At 39.3% G+C, this 18,326-nt stretch overlaps 1 protein-coding gene and 1 long non-coding RNA gene across 13 annotated transcripts in view; one reads left to right on the top strand and one right to left on the bottom strand.

Moving 5' to 3' along the window:
* Nucleotides 1-18,326, top strand: part of GRIK1 (glutamate ionotropic receptor kainate type subunit 1) — a 406,303-nt gene that overhangs the window by 187,776 nt on the left and 200,201 nt on the right. The window lies entirely within an intron of this gene.
* Nucleotides 1,112-16,762, bottom strand: LOC123572200 (uncharacterized). Its single transcript, XR_006696536.3, has 4 exons — nucleotides 16,657-16,762; nucleotides 6,933-7,122; nucleotides 5,833-6,141; nucleotides 1,112-1,508 (listed from the first exon to the last, which is right to left on the bottom strand). It is a non-coding gene; the product is annotated as an uncharacterized lncRNA (long non-coding RNA).

The following is an 18,326-nucleotide window of genomic DNA, read 5'->3' on the forward strand; positions in this document are numbered from 1 at the left end:
CTTGGAGATAGATGCTTACACATATGTGTCATGCCTACAGAGACTGAGGTCCCAGGCAGGAGACCGAGAATACGGAAGGAAAAACTAAATTTCCTATAGAAAATGCGTATAAAACAGATTTCAGAGCCAAATAATCACGTGTTCAAATCCTGTTTCCTACTATTTAGTTGAGTTACACAGTATTTCAGCAACCTTGCCAGTAACACCCAGGTTGGTGCTTAATTGAATGACTGGGTACTGTCACCTAGTCAAGCTGACACATTGAAATGATAATCACAGTCCTCTGTGTCAGATGTGTGCTTTTGCATTTGTTCCTCACAGAAATCCCACAGGGTGAGGATTACTCCCCATTTCATAAGAGAGGAAATTATGGTTTCACGATCTGAAATACTGTGTAACTCAACTAAATAGTAGGAAACAGGATTTGAACACATGATTATTTGGCTCTGAAACCTGTTTTACATGCATTTTCTATAGGAAGCTTAGTTTTTCCTTCCGTATTCTCGGTCTCCTGCCTGGGACCTCAGTCTCTGTAGGCATGACACATACGTGTAAGCATCTATCTCCAAGTACATAACAAAGCCACACATGAGTTATTTTGGACTTTCCTATTGCTGTATTTATTTATTTTTCTGTTTAACTTCATTAGTATGGAAAAATCCAAGTGTACTAAGTGCATTTGTTCCAGCTGTAATCTGTCTTTGTTGCTGATTGGTATTTTACTATGCAGGAGAAATTAGAATATTTTACTATGCAGACTAATTTACACACAGAGTTGTCATCCTATCAAAGCCAGTTTTCAAACACCCAAAACTTCTCTGCATACTGCAGTTTTGGTAACGAGTCTGCCTGCCTAGCAAAGGGTACCTAACTGTGAAGGATTTTTCTCCTCAAGAAAAAGGATCCCAATACCTCTTACTGGTTCATGGAGATTTCCATATGTTCTGATCCAGGTAGGTTTTGCTCAATGTACATATGATCTACATAATTATACAAGGGCACAGAACATCCAATAATCCAATCGCACACACTATTCCCTCTTCTGAGGCACACAGACTTTTCCCTTAGATCTTCGTGCTGTTTACCTAAAAATATTTCATACACCTGTACATGAAATCAAAGACTGCTTTCTTTAATAAAGCAAAAGGATGATTTTAAAGGTAACTCTTTTAAAAATAGCCTGTCAATATCTGCTTTTACACTCTAGAACAGAGTGAATGATTTGTTTTCTACTTTTGTTCCCATTTCTCTTTCTTGACCTAAAGGGAGTTGGTAAAATTTTCTGCGGTTTCATGGGAACAATTTGATGGTAGCTAACAGTAATAAGAAGCCTGTCTATGCCAGAGGGCTTTGCTACACTGGCCCCATCTGCGGAGAGTCCAACACTGATTTCGTCACAGGCTTCATGTCTTGAGCATTCAATTTGCCTCTAAGATATTTCAGTGCCTGGAGAGTTCAGATGTTTTCTTGACAGGCAGCCAAGGAAGCCCAGTACGTGATTGATTTTCCTAGAGAGAAAAAAGAAAATCTTCCCATTAATTACCTCTTATCTATTTTATAATGCAGACGAAGGGCTTGCTTCTCCATCAAAGTATATTTTATTATACATGAAGAAGAGAATATCCTTTGTTACATTGCACTAGACAATGTATTGTATAAAATTGTTATTAACTATTAATAATTGCTATTATGCAATGGGCCAATATTCTTTCCCACTAAACACGGATGAAGTAAGACAGCTTGCAAACTCAAAACACACGCACATGCGCGCTCTCACCTGAAAAAGAGCTCTTGCCTCTGGCATGTTATCATCTGACAAGAGCATAGGGTACTGTGCGTATTATTTTGCAGGTTCTCCAAACAGGAACTAGAGCAGCCTGTCATATCAAATCTGAACCTGTCTGGCATTTCTAAGCAGAGTCCTCCACTCCCACCTTCTCCAATCATTTAAGAAATCTCCTTTCCTGGTACCGTTCAATAACAGATGCATTACCTATAGACACGTTTTATTTTTGGGGGGGCAGGGTCTCACTCTGTCACCCAAAGTTGGAGTGCAGTGGCACGATCCTAGCTCACTGTAGCCTTGAACTCCTGGGCTCAAGCAATCCTCCTGCCTCGGCCTCCCAAGAAGCTGGCACTACAGGCACATGCCACCACACTCACTAATATTTTATTTTTTAAGTTTTTTTTTGTAGACATATGAGTCTCAGTATTTTACTCAGGCTGGTCTCAAACCCCCAGCCTCCAGGGATCCTCCCACCTCAGCCTCTCAAAGTGCTGATATTACAGGTGTGAGCCACTGTGCTTGGCCATATTTTTCTTTGAATTTACTTTGTACAATATTGTTAAGCTCCTGTTTCTGGCCATTTGGTCTCATCCAAGAAATAGTAAGCTTCTTGCAAAGAAGAAACAGATTTTCTCTTTCGAGAATTTTCACACATCCTTCATGCTTACAGCATATAACCAAAGAATACGCAAAATTTTATGTAGGACCTCAACAAAATTCAGTTCCTTGTTCTTATAAATAGTTAAATTAGGGGTAAAATGACTGAACAGGAAAGCTACTGTTAAGGATATCATTCCTGGACCAAATGCTTAGGCACATACTAATGAAAGCAAGTCCCAGCCCATTCTAGCTCTGACCTTATCTCATGGAAGTTACCAGATCACTATCTACAGAAACGTTAAAAGTCCAAGGGCATCAAAAGGATAATAGAGTTGCTTCAGAAAAACCAGCTTCTTCTTGAACCCTAGGGAAACCTTGGAGACATCATGAATTTCTCAGAAGAGCCCTAGCTCTAGAGACTGTTATCTCTTGCCAGTACTAAAAAGGCTTAGCATTTTAATTCAGATTTTCTATACTGAGACAACATATGCTAACCATATTTGGAAGCAATTAAAATGGTGACACCCACTGCCATGCGCACATGTCCTCATTAACTTTGGGAACATGTTACAGGCAGGTAGGAAAGACAGCTAGCTTCTCAAAAGAAAACCCCCATAAGTGGAATTAGAATGGCAAATAATGGGAACAATCATAATGCAAATGCACATTAAAAGATCATTAACAAACTGGTCAAATTACTTGCAACCTACGTAAAAATCAGAGGCACCAGTATCCACCAGGACATATGCAGATTCCCTCCCATTGTAGTAAAAACCATCTTGCCTGTAACAGATTGACTGGGTGTGTCAGGCTGAGAGGCATTAGCAGAGCTGCTGTGTGCATGGAAGGAATAAAGAAGGACTTACGGAGCATGCAGTTGCAAGTTCTCCCTGGGCCCAGGACTATATCATTAAGAGGTGGCTCCTTAATAACATACGCTCACTCCCCATTCCCATCCACAGTGATAAAGTCATGGTAAACCTTCAGCAGCAAGAGCAACCTTGAAGGGGAAAAGCAGCACCAAGAGGCAGCTGAAGGAAGGTGATCTGGAAAAAAGGTCCAGTCCCACCATTACTATTACCAGATGAAATGGAGGTAGGCTAAGGACAGAAATGTGCAAAAGGCTGCAGTAGGGGTGGTGTGAGGCAGCTTTCTTGCCAACTAATCATATTTAAAACCTATCTAATATACATCAAATATATATTATAAGATATATATTATATATTTTTTATATATTTATCAAATATATATTATAAGATATATATTATATCTATTATAAGATACATCAAATATAACCAAATGTTATATCTGTCAGGCCTCTGAGCCCTAGCTAAGCCATCATATCCCCTGTGACCTGCACGTATACATCCAGATGGCCTGAAGTAACCAAAGAATCACAAAAGAAGTGAAAATGGCTGGTCCCTGCCTTAACTGATGACATTACCTTGTGAAATTCCTTCTCCTGGCTCATCCTGGCTCAACAGCTCTCCCACTGAGTACCTTATGACCCCCACCCCTGCCCACCAGAGAACAACCCTTTGTTGTTGTAATTTTCCACTACCCTCTCAAATCTTATAAAACGACCCCACCCCTATCTCCCTTTGCTGACTCTCTTTTCGAACTCAGCCCGCCTGCACCCAGGTGATTAAAAAACTTTGTTGTTCACACAAAGCCTGTTTGGTGGTCTTTTCACACAGACGTGAGTGAAAATATCAAACCTATCTTATTAGATATATCAATTTGATATCTAATAATATATCAAACCTCTTATTTGATATATCAGTATCACAGGTTTTCTTTCTTCTTATGAGAATCTGTAAGAGAGCTGACTCTGCAACAGTCTCCAAATTTTGCTTCTCTCATTCTTCTCTCTCCTTCTCTCTCTCTATTGACCCTCATCAGAAAATCAAGGAGAGATTGGCCCATACTTCCTGGTGCCCTACCTTTACTAGAAAATCTGCCTCAGCAATCAGTAATTCCAGACAAATGTGGTGCCACATTTTGTCTATACACCCCTGCTAGGTCCCCAAATGTCAGCGTGATTCTGAGTCTCAAATCTTTGCAGTTCCAAGTAAAATTGCCACATCTTTTCTCTCTACCAGATGCCTCCTGTCATCACTGTTGACCCAGAGCTCTGGCTCAGGGTGATGTTTCTATCCTGTGGTTGGCTTGTCTTTCCTTTAGAATGGATCCAGAGTTGGAGTTTGCAAATGTAGAGTAGGTGCATATTCAGAAAGAAAGCAACACAGCAAGAAAGGAATAAAGGACGAGAGAGGGAGGAAAGGAGGGAGGGAGGGAGGAAAGGAGGGAGGGAGGGAGGAAAGGAGGGAGGGAGGGAGGGAGGGAGGGAGGGAAGGAGGGAGGGAGGGAGGGAGGGAGGGAAGGAAGGGACAGAAGGAAGTAAAATAGGGTGACTAGTTTAGGTATGGTTGTACATATTTTAATTACCACAAAAAGACTCTTCCCTCTCCCCAATTAATTCTTCTATCCTGATTCCTCATTGTATATGAAATGCTATCATTAAAAAATAATTTGTTGGTTCTTATCCCTACAACTATTACTACTAATACTCTTATATAACAACTACTAGTAATATTCATGAAATATATAAATAAATAAAAATAAATAGTAAAAATAATAAAGACTTCACAATTTAGATTATGTACTTTTGATATTAAATAGAAATTTACGCTTTTCATAAACAGACTCCTTTTAACTTCACTGCAACATGTAGACTATGTTTTATTATACAGATAAGAAACTGAGACTCAGAGAAGTTAAATAATTTAATGAAATTCACACAGATAATAAATTTCATAGTTGAAATATATAAGCAGTTCTTCTGACTTTAAAATATGATCCTTCCCACCCCCATATATCAAGTTGTATGCTTTCGCTTGCCGCCTTTTAAAAGGTAGAAATAATCCTCAGTCAAGTGTTGCATGTGAATTCATATTAAAGTGTCTGCACTCTCCTGCTAATAAAGACCCAAAAGTGGCAGAAATGGTACAGAAGAGGAGGCAGCTTGGGATTTGGCAGTCTTGTGAAGGGTCAGTCATGGCTATAAACAAGGACATGTGGAATCCAATGGGAGCCTCCTTAACTAGCACATCCCAAAGAAGTTACAGAGAGCTCAAGCCCTTCAGCCCATTTCACAGATGGAGATGCTGAGGCCAAGGCTATTAGACCTGCCCACTGTGCTATATCTGATTGGTGACAAAGCTGAGTCTCCTGACTTCTAGTCTAGTGAGCTTTCTATCATCCAGTCCTATCCCTATGTGATCAGCTGCATAAATTCTGAGGAAAACAACTGACTATATTGTTCAATATCTACTATAACATGCAACTTGCTCATCGGAAAGTTAAGGCTAACTTTTTCCCCAACAGGAGAGTCAGAAACAAATCATTTTTAGTAATAATGAAGCTCTGTTAGAAGTATCACTCACCTTAAAAATGTGTTTAGGAATTATTAATCTCTCAGCATTCTGATTTTCCTGGCTTTCTGAAGCTAAGATGTTGCAGGAGAGCCTTCGTGGCTTTGATCACAGGCAATCAAAGAGGACTTTGTGTAGCTTCCAGGGACACGCTGTTGCTGGAAAAGTCGGAGCTCTGCTATGCAAAAGAAACTGCTACAGAAATCCCCTTCATTCTTAACTTCAGATCAAATTAGGATCAGAAGGCTCTTGTTTGTCCCCCAGGAGTCTGTGGTTTTAATTTTCTTGTCTGCATTTTTCTTTCCTGCCTTTTCCAGGTAGCTGTCACAAAAAATATGAAAAGGTTGTTAATGTGTTGATCGTTCTTTGCTGCTTCTCACTTTCATGTTTACAGCAAGGAGAAGAGCAATTGTTTCTACCAGTTGCTTTAGTGTTTTGAGTTCTTATATGTGTAATAACTATCTTGGTAGGCCCAGAACACACCATTTCATCCAATTTTGAAATTTGGATTTTATACCCAATGGATTATTTTAGTACGGATTACAAATGCTTATACTATTCTGCCTAGCAGAGTTTGGGTCATAAAAATCATGAAATGTAGGCCGGGCGCGGTGGCTCAAGCCTGTAATCCCAGCACTTTGGGAGGCCGAGACGGGCGGATCATGAGGTCAGGAGATCGAGACCATCCTGGCTAACACGGTGAAACCCCGTCTCTACTAAAAAATACAAAAAAAAACTAGCCGGGCGAAGTGGCGGGTGCCTGTAGTCCCAGCTACTCGGGAAGCTGAGGCAGGAGAATGGCGTGAACCCGAGAGGAGGAGCTTGCAGTGAGCTGAGATCCAGCCACTGCACTCTAGCCTGGGTGACAGAGCAAGACTCTGTCTCAACAACAACAAAAAAATCATTAAATGTAAAATATTGCACAGAGTTGCCCAAATTGTCGTATCTCTGGCCAAATTTACGGAAATAAAAAGAGTCATGCAATTGGGTTATTTCTATAGTTTGGAAACTTTGGCTCTTACCTTCTCTTAAGCTACTCAGGAAATTTCCAAACTCTAAAATCTGAGAGGAATGGTTCAGACAGACAAAGGTGGTCCAGAATGGAGACTTACCTGATGCCAAGGATGGTAGGACCCATGGGTGCCCACTTCACCCATGTGATCCTACCTCTTGTAAGGCTTCACTGATGACCTTGGCTTCCTCTTTGATTAACTTTTTGGTGGCTGAGCCTCTTGAAATTGACTTGGACAAACTTGGACAAACAATTTTCTTTTGAAACAACAGAGTGTAACTGAAATACCGCTGGAAAATTCAAACAATACTCTTATTAATGCCGGGGGAAACAATACGTAAATAAATCCAAGAACTTAGATGAATACTTAAGAAACATACAGCTTGCTTTCACAGTGTTAGCTGGAACTCAGGAAAGGGGTGTTGGAAAAAGTGGAGGTGGCATGGTTCTTTTATTTTATTGTTTAAGATGAAAGGGGATTAAGCATGTTAAAATTCTAAGGGAGAAAAAGTTTGCTCTAAATTGTAACATTAAAAAGACTAACATTAAGTCACAGAATATTTCTTCAATGGACTACTGAAATTTATGTCTGCAATCACTATTCATATTTTCTATTCTTTTTTTTCTTTGAGATGGAGTCTCACTCTGACACCAGGCTGGAGTGCAGTGGTGCGATCTCTGCTCACTGCAACCTCCGCCTCCCAGGTTCTAGCGATTCTCCTGCCTCGGCCTCCCGAGTAGCTGGAACTACAGGCATGTGCCACCACACCCAGCTAATTTTTGTATTTTAGTAGAGATGGAGTTTCACCATATTGGTCAGGATGGTCTTGATCTCCTGACCTCATGATCCACCCGCCTCATCCTCCCAAAGTGCTGGGATTACAGGCGTGAGCCACTCCACCCGGCCCGTGCTTTCTATTCTTTCTTCAACAAACTGATATTATCTTTCTTCAACAGACTGATACTTTCTTCCTTTGCCTCTTCTCAGGGTCTGCCTTGCTTACCTTAACCCATACAGGAAGCCAGATCACAAGTGGAGATTTCCTTCCTGACCATGTAAAGAGCACACAACAAGGATTTGGGAGATTAATCTGATGTGTAAGAGCCAGACACATCCTACTCAAAAGGCTGCTCTTACTCCCTAGCTAGGACCATGCTTAAATGGCATGCCCATATTGCTCTGAGACTTTCTTTTCCCTTATCCTCCCAAGGCTGTGCAGACATCAGTTGAGACTACATTCTTCCTTAGTACTCTAATACATTCAGGCAGGTTACAATCAAGTCTTGCAGTCTGGGAGTTCTTTTGTCTATTTAAGGTAACTGTGATTCTCCACTTTTATTTATTATTTGTTTGGCTCAAAGTTTAGCTCTGAGGGAACAATTTTATTTTCATTATTCCTAAGTTTTTGGGAGACACCTTATGGTATCCCACATAGACTAACAATACCACGTAGCAGTGCAAATTCACTGTAAGTAAACCGATGAAAATCAGACCTTTAATCTGATCGAGGTGTAGAAAATGGCTACCTGAAAGTCACACTTTTTCTTTTTGATTATTTTGTATGGCAGTGCCTTGAAGTAGGGAAAAAAACATTATCTTTTTCTCTGTGTGTAAAAATCACCGAAAGTTACTTTGAACATCAGAATAATAACGCTTTAAATTGCTTTTCTGCTTGTTCCCTTCAATTGGCAGTTCTCTGGTTTTTATTTGCGTGTCGTCTCTTTTAATGTCGTCTCTAAACCTGTTGCTCAATGATTCATTAAAATTGATAACAACCTACTTCAGATCGGCCAAGTCATTTCATCTGAACTTTTTCTCATAGTCACTTTACAATTAAAATCATTGAGTAAAATCTTAATTCTCTTGAGTAAATATTCATGATTTTCTGAATTAGCCAGAACTATATCAATATATGTGTCAATGTGCACATGTGTGTAGACAGAGAAAATGAGAGAGAAAGAAACAGGGAGACAACCGAAGGAAGGTTACCCACTGTGCTATTGGTTTATCCTTTATTCCCACAGTAATTTGTTCAAATTGTAATTAAATTGCTTATCACATCATGCAATGATGTCACTATTTGTATTTGTTCTTGCCCTTACACTGCTTTACCCAGCTTTGTGTTTCAAAGGCTTGGCACATATGCAGAAATTTCAGGGTGTTTAACAAATGTTTGATAAAGCAATTCATTTCAAATCAGGGCCCATGTATGGTACCCAATCCGCATTCTAATGTAGAGAGATGTTAAAATTAACCATGCAACCTAACATGGCAGTCAGCATGCAGAAGTGCAAAATAGTTCCAAGCATTGTGCTATGTGTAGCTCTTCCCTTTTCTCAATTTTATTTTTTTATTTTGTTTTATTATTATTATTGTTATTTTTTTTGAGACGGAGTCTCACTCTGTCGCCCAGGCTGGAGTGCAGTGGAGAGATCTCGGCTCACTGGAAGCTCCGCCTCCTGGGTTCACGCCATTCTCCTGCCTCAGCCTCCTGAGTAGCTGGGACTACGGGCGCCGCCACCACGCCTGGCTAATTTTTTTTATATTTTTAGTAGAGACAGGGTTTCACCGTGTGAGCCACGATGGTCTCGATCTCCTGACCTCGTGATCCCAAAGTGCCTCCCAAAGTGCTGGGATTACTTACAGGCGTGAGCCACCGCGCCCGGCCTCTCTTTTCTCAATTTTAAGAAATACAAAGTTAAAAAAATGTTGCTTTGATTGGCCAATTTACCATACAATATTTTGTGTTTCATGGATCCGCTGTCCATGACCCACAGTCGTTCCATAACTATCAAGGATGCAAAAAATACCAGATTCAGGCTAAATGCCAGGAATTAAAGTCAGAACAAGTTTGAAATGAAAAAATAATAATTGGTAAGTAGCCAGGAAGCATGACGTAAGTATTCATTGAGGGAATCAGAGGTCCCGGATTTTAACCCTGTACGCTTTCTACCTGTGGGATCTAAGTCAAGTGTATTAGTTGTCTATTGCTAACAATCTATTGCTAAGTTACCTATCAGTTACCCAAAGTTACCTGCCTTTACCCCAAAATGCAGCAGCTTAATACAACACAAATTTATTATCTCACAGGTTCTGAGTCAGGAATCTGGGCATAACTTAACTGAGCCCTCTTTCTCGAGGTCTCTCACAAAGCTGCAATCATACACAAGAGTAGTGTCTCATCTGCAGTTTCAACAGCAGAGACATCTACTTCTGAGTTTACTCATGCAGTTATTGACAGTATTCAACTCTTGAGGGTCGTTGGACTGAGGACCTCGGTTGCAGTTAGCCAGAGGGCACCCTCAGTCCCTTGCCATATGAGCCTTTCCAACATACTATCTTGTTTTATCAAAGGGTACAAGCTCAGAAAGCATTAGAGAGAATCTGCCACCAAGATACATGTCACAGTCCTCTATAATCAAATCACAGAAGTGACCTTTAACCACTTTGTATTCTATTGAGGAGAAAGTTACTAGCCCCACTTTTAAGGGAAGGGGATTATACAAGACTGTGAATGCCAGAAGGTGGGGATCACTGGAGGCCACCCTAAAGACTGCCCATCACCACAAGTGACTACGTTTCTCTAAGCCGCCTTTCCTCTTCTGTAAAATAGAGGTCAAAATGTCTCCTCCTCATGGGACTGATGTGGAAGTCAAATAGTACTTTAAGCCCTGAGCATATAGTGAGTGCTCAGTAAATGTTAGTCATCATTAGGTTATTACAACACATCACAAAATGTCCTATGCTGCCCTTATCCCAAGGACTATGGGAGTACCTGGAAAGAACACATAACAAAGTCTTGAAACATATAGACAAAATTTTCAGAACAAGTGAAGTCTATCCTGAGACCTGAAAGAAGGAGAGCTGTAATCAGATGAAGAATAAGAAGCAAGACAACAGGATTCCAGGGAGAAAAAAAAAAACAGAGAAAGTCTAGCTAAGGGAAAGTAGTAGTGCCAGATAGCTTGACAACTAGGAAGGATTTCTTGCCCCCTCTCCTCCTCAGAATGTCTGCTTTGAAAAGTGGAACACAGAGAGAAGAAGTGATGTCAGAAGTGTGCAAATGTGCATCTGCATGCGTCAACTCCACCGCAAGGACACATATTACACAGGACTCCACCCAGTGGAAGTTGGTTGGCCTTTAATAAATACAGAAATCTCTAGAGAGTGAGAAAGAAGAGGATGAAAGTGGGGAAAGGAGTCAGAATTGTCATCTCTAGATGAAAAAGTTCTCTAGGTTTCCAGGGATGCCTCCTCTGGGAGTGAGATGCCACCCGGCTCCCAGCTCCTCTCAACCAGTGGCTCCCCGGACCAGGGAAAGGCAGACCCCCAGAAGAACTCCCTTGGCTCATCCATCCTCAAGAATTTTATTTTTATAACTTATAACTTATGTACATGAATTTCTATTTTTTTAACTTGTATTTTAAGTTCAGGGGTACAAGTACAGGTTTGTTACACAGGTAAACTTGTGTCATGGGGGTTTGTTGTACAGATTGTTTCATCACCCAGGTGTTAAGCCTAGTACCCATTAGTTATTTTTCCTGATCTTCTCCCATCTACCACGCTCTGTCTGGTGAAAGGCCCCAGGGTGTGTTATTCCTCAAGCATTTTATGACACCGTTTAAATTTCCCATTTCTAACACTGGCCAAATTTGACATTAGCCTAAAATTCATTTCATAACTTCCATATTTTGAGGTAATTATATTAATTTTCACTTGATTTATGTTTTCCTTTGAATCACTGATACATTTAGATTGCTCAAAATAAAACAAAATATTATTACTTTTATATATATATATTTTCTTTCTGAGACAGAGTCTCACTCTATCACCCACGCTGGAGTGCAGTGGCTCCCTCTGGGCTCACTGCAACCTTTGCCTCCCGGGTTCAAGCGATTCTCCTCCCTCAGCCTCCTGAGTAGCTGGGACTACAGGTGCACGCCACCACGCCCAGCTAATTTTGTATTTTTAGTAGAGACAGGGTTTCACTATGTTGGCCAGGCTATACTCAAACTCCTAACCTCAGGTAATTCATCCGCCTAGGCCTCCCAAAGTGCTGGGATTACAGGCATGGCCTGTAATGCCCAGACTAAATATTATTTTAAAGTACATGCTGAAGAACCACTTTCCCACTCCCATGTGTGTCCGCCCTCTTCCAAAGCACAAATGGTAACCACTTTAACTTTTCTCCAACTTGTTTCTTTGATTTTCTCCCAACATTTTATTTTGAAATTTTTTAAAGCAAGAGAAATGTTGCAAGAATTCTATAAACACCCATATGCCCTTCAGTGAGTCATCACTTGATACCATTCTGCTACATTTGCTTCATCTTGCTCTGTATGTATACATTTACATATATTTATTTGGGAGTTTGGTACAGAGATTCTGACACTTTACCCCTAGGATTGAAACCTCCTATAGAAACATGCAGAAATATCTAAGAACACCTTGAAAAAAAAAACAAAAAAAAGAGGTGGGGAGGGGACTAGCTCTGTCCAGCATGAAACCATCCAATAAAGGCTCTATAATTAAAACAGTGGTACTAGAGCATTCCTAGACAGACATATCAGAGAAACAGCATAGAATATGCAGAAACCGACTCAAGCTTGTTTGTGGAAATTTAAAAGCAATTAAAGTGCCGTCTCAAAGCAATGAGAAAAATGTTCTTTTTAATAAATGGAGTGGATGAAACTGGATAGCTATTTGGAAAAATGTAACCTCAGATTCACTATGTACATAAAATACACTCCAAATGTGCAAAATATGAAACCATACTAGAGGAAAGCGTGAGTAAATTTCTTTAGAATCTAAGTTTAAGAAAATCCAGGTACAATTTCAAAAACTGATAAATTTGACTGTATACATGATTTTAAAACATCACATGGCAAAAAGTAAAACGTGTACAAGAAATTCATCCATGAAACCACTTTTAGTCCATATGTTTACTGAACCACACAGTGAGGTTTATTATTCAGCAGGGATTAATGTTCCGTGAGTTCAGACAGAGCTAGGCTCTTTTCTCTGAGATTGCCTTTAGAGATGGGTTGGGTGACTCAGTAATATACAATGTTGTTCTGGGCCCAGGAAATGGATGTTGTACTTGAAGGATCTGCTCAGTGTCTCCAATCCAAGTACTTAGCATCCTTCTATGTTTGTGTGGTTCTCTCTCTTTCTACTTAATTTTGCATTTAATATATTTCTAATAAAAACATGAGACTCAATTAAAGACTTTCCGTTTGAGTTGGAAGCATCAGAAGACAGAAATGCTTTTTTTTCTGATTCCTTTTGAACAATAGAAATAAATTGAACTCAATCATGTTTGCATGAATGATTCTATTTTTGTTTAAGGAAATCTTGCATCCAAAGACTTTGCAGAATTAGATAAATTTCTTGTCAGAGTTTTGCTAACTAATTTATTTTTATTTGAAGGCATATGGTTAAGAGTATTTCCTTAACAAAATACCATGAAATTAATTTTGATGTATCACTGTAAATGAGGCCATTGTAACTTCTCCATCATTAAATATTCACAAACATCACCCACAGCTTTCAAAAGGACTCTGTTTCCTTCTCACAGCAAAGGCCTGGCAAGTAACAGCAGTCCATTTCCTAGTGATGGGTAAATGCAAGAAAATATATGAAAATCCAAGAATTTGTCAAATGAAACAACAGCAATCAATTTTCTATCACTCCACCTGTGGAAACATGTAAAAATCCCCAATGAGATTTTACACTATAAACATAACTGTTGGATAAGTTAAAATATGATAGTTTAATAAAAATGGTCGTATTCCAACAGATCATTCAACCAGCAAGCTCTGAAACTTTCTATATGTAAATTAATACAGCAAGATGGCTTTTGTATCCTTCAAGAAATATGTGTCTTCTAGTAGGAATGTAGGCTGTTGAAATTTAAATAAGTTATTTTTTATCAATATAATTTTAAAATGGTTCTAGAATTCCAAAGGTAGAAATAGGAAAATCTGTTTTCCTTATTACAATTTTTAAAAATACGTTTCTTAGCTGATAAGGTACTAAATAGCAGCTACATTCACAATGATTTCAGAAATGCCCCCCGCCATCTCCCACTTTTCTCACAGTTTATTCCCTTTTAAAATGTCACTATTGCTGTTTTGCAGTGACAAAAATATGCACTGATGCTCTAATAAAAAACATAAATTAACCAGTCCAGGACTGAACATCATTAGAAGAGCTGATCAATATAATAAAAATCTGGTCTCCAGTTTCAAGTCATGGCCTGAGAGAGCCATTTAATATCTTAGGAACTCAGTTGCCTAAATTGTGAAGAGTAAAGTTTTAAAAGGTTGCAAAGTGTCTTAAGGACAAGAAAAGCACCGGAAAGGATAATTTAGAGGAACATTGAGTATGCATTCCAAGAAGGCCCTGGCAAAAGGGCAATGGGAAGGGCTGGGATTAACCAGGTATCTGAGGATCGAGTACATATGGCCCTGGTAGTACAGAAAGGCTTTCCGAGAGAAACAAGAGCAGTAAGGTGTTTAAGGGAGTTGGTTCCTACATCTTCAGCTTCCATAGTCATCTTTCCTGAAATCGATCTTCTTGAGAAAGTAGAACACTTCAGTTATCTACTTGGTGAATTGCCCTTCCCTCCCTCAGCAAAGAAGAGGCCAACCTCTCAACTCCCCAGTCGTCTGCACTGCCTCGTCATAGGTATAATGACCCCTCTGTGATTGGTAACCATGGTTCCCATGTAACAAATCTTTTAGCAGATTGAGCACTTTCAAATATTTCACTATCAAAACATTAAGGGAGTAACTAATTGAATTGGCTAATAGATTGTTAAAGATACTCTTTGATGGCAGTTTGCTGTTTGATTTTGGCATGTGGCACTGAAGGAGTTCAAAGACATTGTTCTGGCAGAAGTCTCTCCATTCCCACCTCCTTATTTCTCTGAACAAGGTTTCTGAGCTGCCTCATGGGCTCGTTGTGAGGATTTCAGTTAATTAAGAAAATAGGCCGGGCGCGGTGGCTCACGCCTGTAATCCCAGCACTTTGGGAGGCCGAGACAGGCAGATCATGAGATCAGGAGATTGAGTTCATCCTGGCCAACATGGCGAAACCCCGTCTGTACTAAAAATACAAAAATTAGCTGGGTGTGGTGGTGCACACCTGTATTCCCAGCTACTCGCGAAGCTGAGGCAGAAGAATCGTTTGAACTCTGGAGGCAGAGGTTGCAGTGAGCCGAGATCGTGCCACTGCACTACTCCAGCCTGGTGACAGAGGGAGACTCTGTCTCAAAAAAAAAAAAAAAGAAAAAAGAAAAAGAAAAGGAAAATAAGGGGAGCACCAGGAGCAGTGGCTGCCATGTGATAAGGACTATGTGGGGGATTGATGCTATTACTACTGTTATACTATCATTGATTTATGTTGCTTGATGAATTGTGTACTAATAAACAATGTAATAGTCACTTAATCCGGAAGAAATTTTTTTAATTGAAAACATTTTGGTCACAGAAAACTAAAATGAATACGTGTTATAAACAGTGTGTTTGTGTATGTGTGTGTGTGTGCGTGTGTGTGTGTTGCAAAACATATGACAGTTATCTATAAAACATCTCCAAATCATAAAAATATTTTAGGGTAAAATTATGATGGAAGAAGTTCAAAGAGAAAGGTGATAACATAAAAAGAGTGAAAAACAACTTAGTGTATATTTTTAAGTGGAAGTTGGTGGAATTGAAATCCCATTGGCATTTATATTCTATTGCATATTTTTAATTGAGTAAAAAAATTACCTTTAAATGCCAATATGTTGAGGATGTTGGAAATTATATATTTGACAGGTATTTAAAATCACTATCAAATTGGTTTAAATATTGTTCAAAATTACTTTTTTGGGGAGAAAAGAGCAAAAATGTCTGAAGACCTCTGCTTTGTATTGTATAAAATGAATGCAGGATGTTCCTTTACTCTTCCTAATTTTCATACTACTGCCAGAGTAACCGACTAAATGCTCTAGCTTGGTCTTATCTCTCCTTAAACTTCTTCAATTCCACATTGCCTTTTGGATTTTAGGAAAAATCTAAACTCTTCAGTGCAGTTTACAATCCCTACAGATATTCTCCCACATCCCTTTTTTGTTTCTACTTCTGTAATTTTGCATGACTTCAAGCTCTATCCACACAGAACCACTGGTTATCGGAACTATCCTTCGTCTCCCACCTTTCCTTATTCCGTTTCCTTTCCCTAGAATGTCTTCTCATTCTCATCACATTCAGATCTCTATTTAAATGTCACCTTGCCAGAGAGCCCTACCTGGACCATCCTATCTGAAACAGGAGTCCGTCTCCATCACTCTTAACCTCTTCATTCTGCTTTATTTGTAATCACAGCACTTTTCACTGCCCGTCATTATATTATAATTTTAATGTCCTTTTTCTCCAATGTACTATAATTTTCACAAAGGCAGCAACTTGGTCTACCTTTTTCACTCTTGTACCCCTATTGCCTCAAAACCATTCTGGCATGTTGTAGGCAGTCAATAAATATTTTAAATGAATGCATACATAAATGAGAAAATATCTAATACGATTTTTGTGTCCCCAGCACAGTTTAATTTCGCAATAAATGTGTACTGACTTGAAGATATTACAAAAATCTGCATTATTGTTTCCAAGAGCAATATCTAGTTTCCTTATCTGAAGATATTTTAGTAAATGACAAGTGGTTTTGTTTCTAAAAGGAGCAAAATAAAGAATAAGAATTTTACTAGATAATCAAGTTCCTTTTACATTCTATGGCTTTATGATAATTCAAGATAGAAAGATGCATTAAAAATAATCACCATGTACAATCTGTGAATTCGTATTCTCTGAAATATAGTTCCTCCACAGAAACCACTCGGAGATGTTGCCATATCTAAGAGAAAAGAAAAAGTCGTTGGTTTGTTTTCAAATTAATCATTTATTGTTTCCATACAACTTATTTTCTTCAGTGTCTTAAGCACAAAGGATCATTTTTGCTTTTTATCCTTGCGAGTTTCATTTCTGTGGGATATGTAGCAATGCAAGAGACTTGCAAAAGAAGTAAACTGTCTGCAAGTGACTGCAAGAAGATTTGAAATCCATCCTCTTGGTATGATGGAGGTAACACCTCAAAAACTGTTTCCTTCTTCTGAATGTAGTTTGGAATCTTCTCAAAGGTGGGAAGATGGTTGTAATTGTTAAAGATGGCTTTATAAGAGAAATGCATGAATATACACATATGAGGGTTCATGAGCACATATATACACACACACATCCGACACAAATAGATGAGGTGGGATAATTAGGAACACAAGTGAGTCACCACCAGCAAAATTTCGCATGTGAGGAGCCTCACTGAAGTCAGTTCATCCAAACTCTGTGTCTGTCCAGTGCAACGCACTTCCATTCAGTTTTTTGCAGCCTCCTGACTTGCCTTTGTAGACTAGCTTCTTGAGTTGTCTCTACGATTGCTTTCAGCTGTTTCTAAATAATCCACTCAGGTAGTGTGGGGGGAGATTTGCTTCCTACAATCAAATAAATGGAGTTTTTCAAGGAACAGAATAGTTCACACAAAAAAAAATCAATAGAGTATAAATAAAGTTGCCTTCGTGGGAGATAAACAAATACATGTGCTCACCCTCAAAGTCATGTTAGGGAACGTAAAATACTTCCCAGAATTGTGTTTCAGATGATGATCACATCTGACAGGAATATTTGTTCACTGCATCGATGCTAAAGTCATTTTTGTTTCATGTTTCCAGAGTGGAGGGTAGAAAACCTTCATGTGACCTCCATCCTTGGCACCTGCCATGAAATGGTAAAAGCCAACTTGAATTAAAGGCTTGGGTTGCCCCAGATGAGCCAGCAAAGCCTTCTCTAATGTGTTAGCATGAGATTTGAAGTGAGTATATGAGAAGAAAAGCTAAAAACCCAACTAAAACATTAGTTATTCCCAAGGTTTGGATATGGATGTGGGAAAAGAAGGCTCAAACTGATGTGCTAAAAACAGTTTTCTCTTTCGCGTCTCCTTCTGGAATGTGCCCCTTTTATTTTGTCATTCTTGGCTCGGCTCCCCACTTTTCAAGCCTCCTCTGTCGTTTCATTCTGCCTGAGTATTTCCTTTCCAATATTTTGGCTGAATGTTCAGCTTTGTTAGCAGAAATGCAAAGTGAGCGCTTTGAAACATTACCCAATAAAATCCGATTTTAAACAGTTAGAGCTACAACTTCCCCCATCCTCTGGGAAATGAGCCTACAGTTTCTTTGTGCTTCAAGCAGAAATGTTAGAGGCAGAATTACTGCCCAGGCCAGAGTCTCGCTAAGACCATCAGATAAGCCACCTGGGCAAGGTCTTACAGGCCACACTTAAAAGGGGACTTCTTGGAAACATCAAGCTGTCATTGGAAATTGTTAAGCATAGGTGACTTTTATATTGTGGGTAGAATATAAATGGGGAATACATCTAGAAGTATGAACATACTTGTTCTCTG

This window comes from Macaca fascicularis, chromosome 3 (genome assembly GCF_037993035.2).
Source record: "Macaca fascicularis isolate 582-1 chromosome 3, T2T-MFA8v1.1".
NCBI classification, from domain to species: Eukaryota; Metazoa; Chordata; class Mammalia; order Primates; family Cercopithecidae; genus Macaca; species Macaca fascicularis.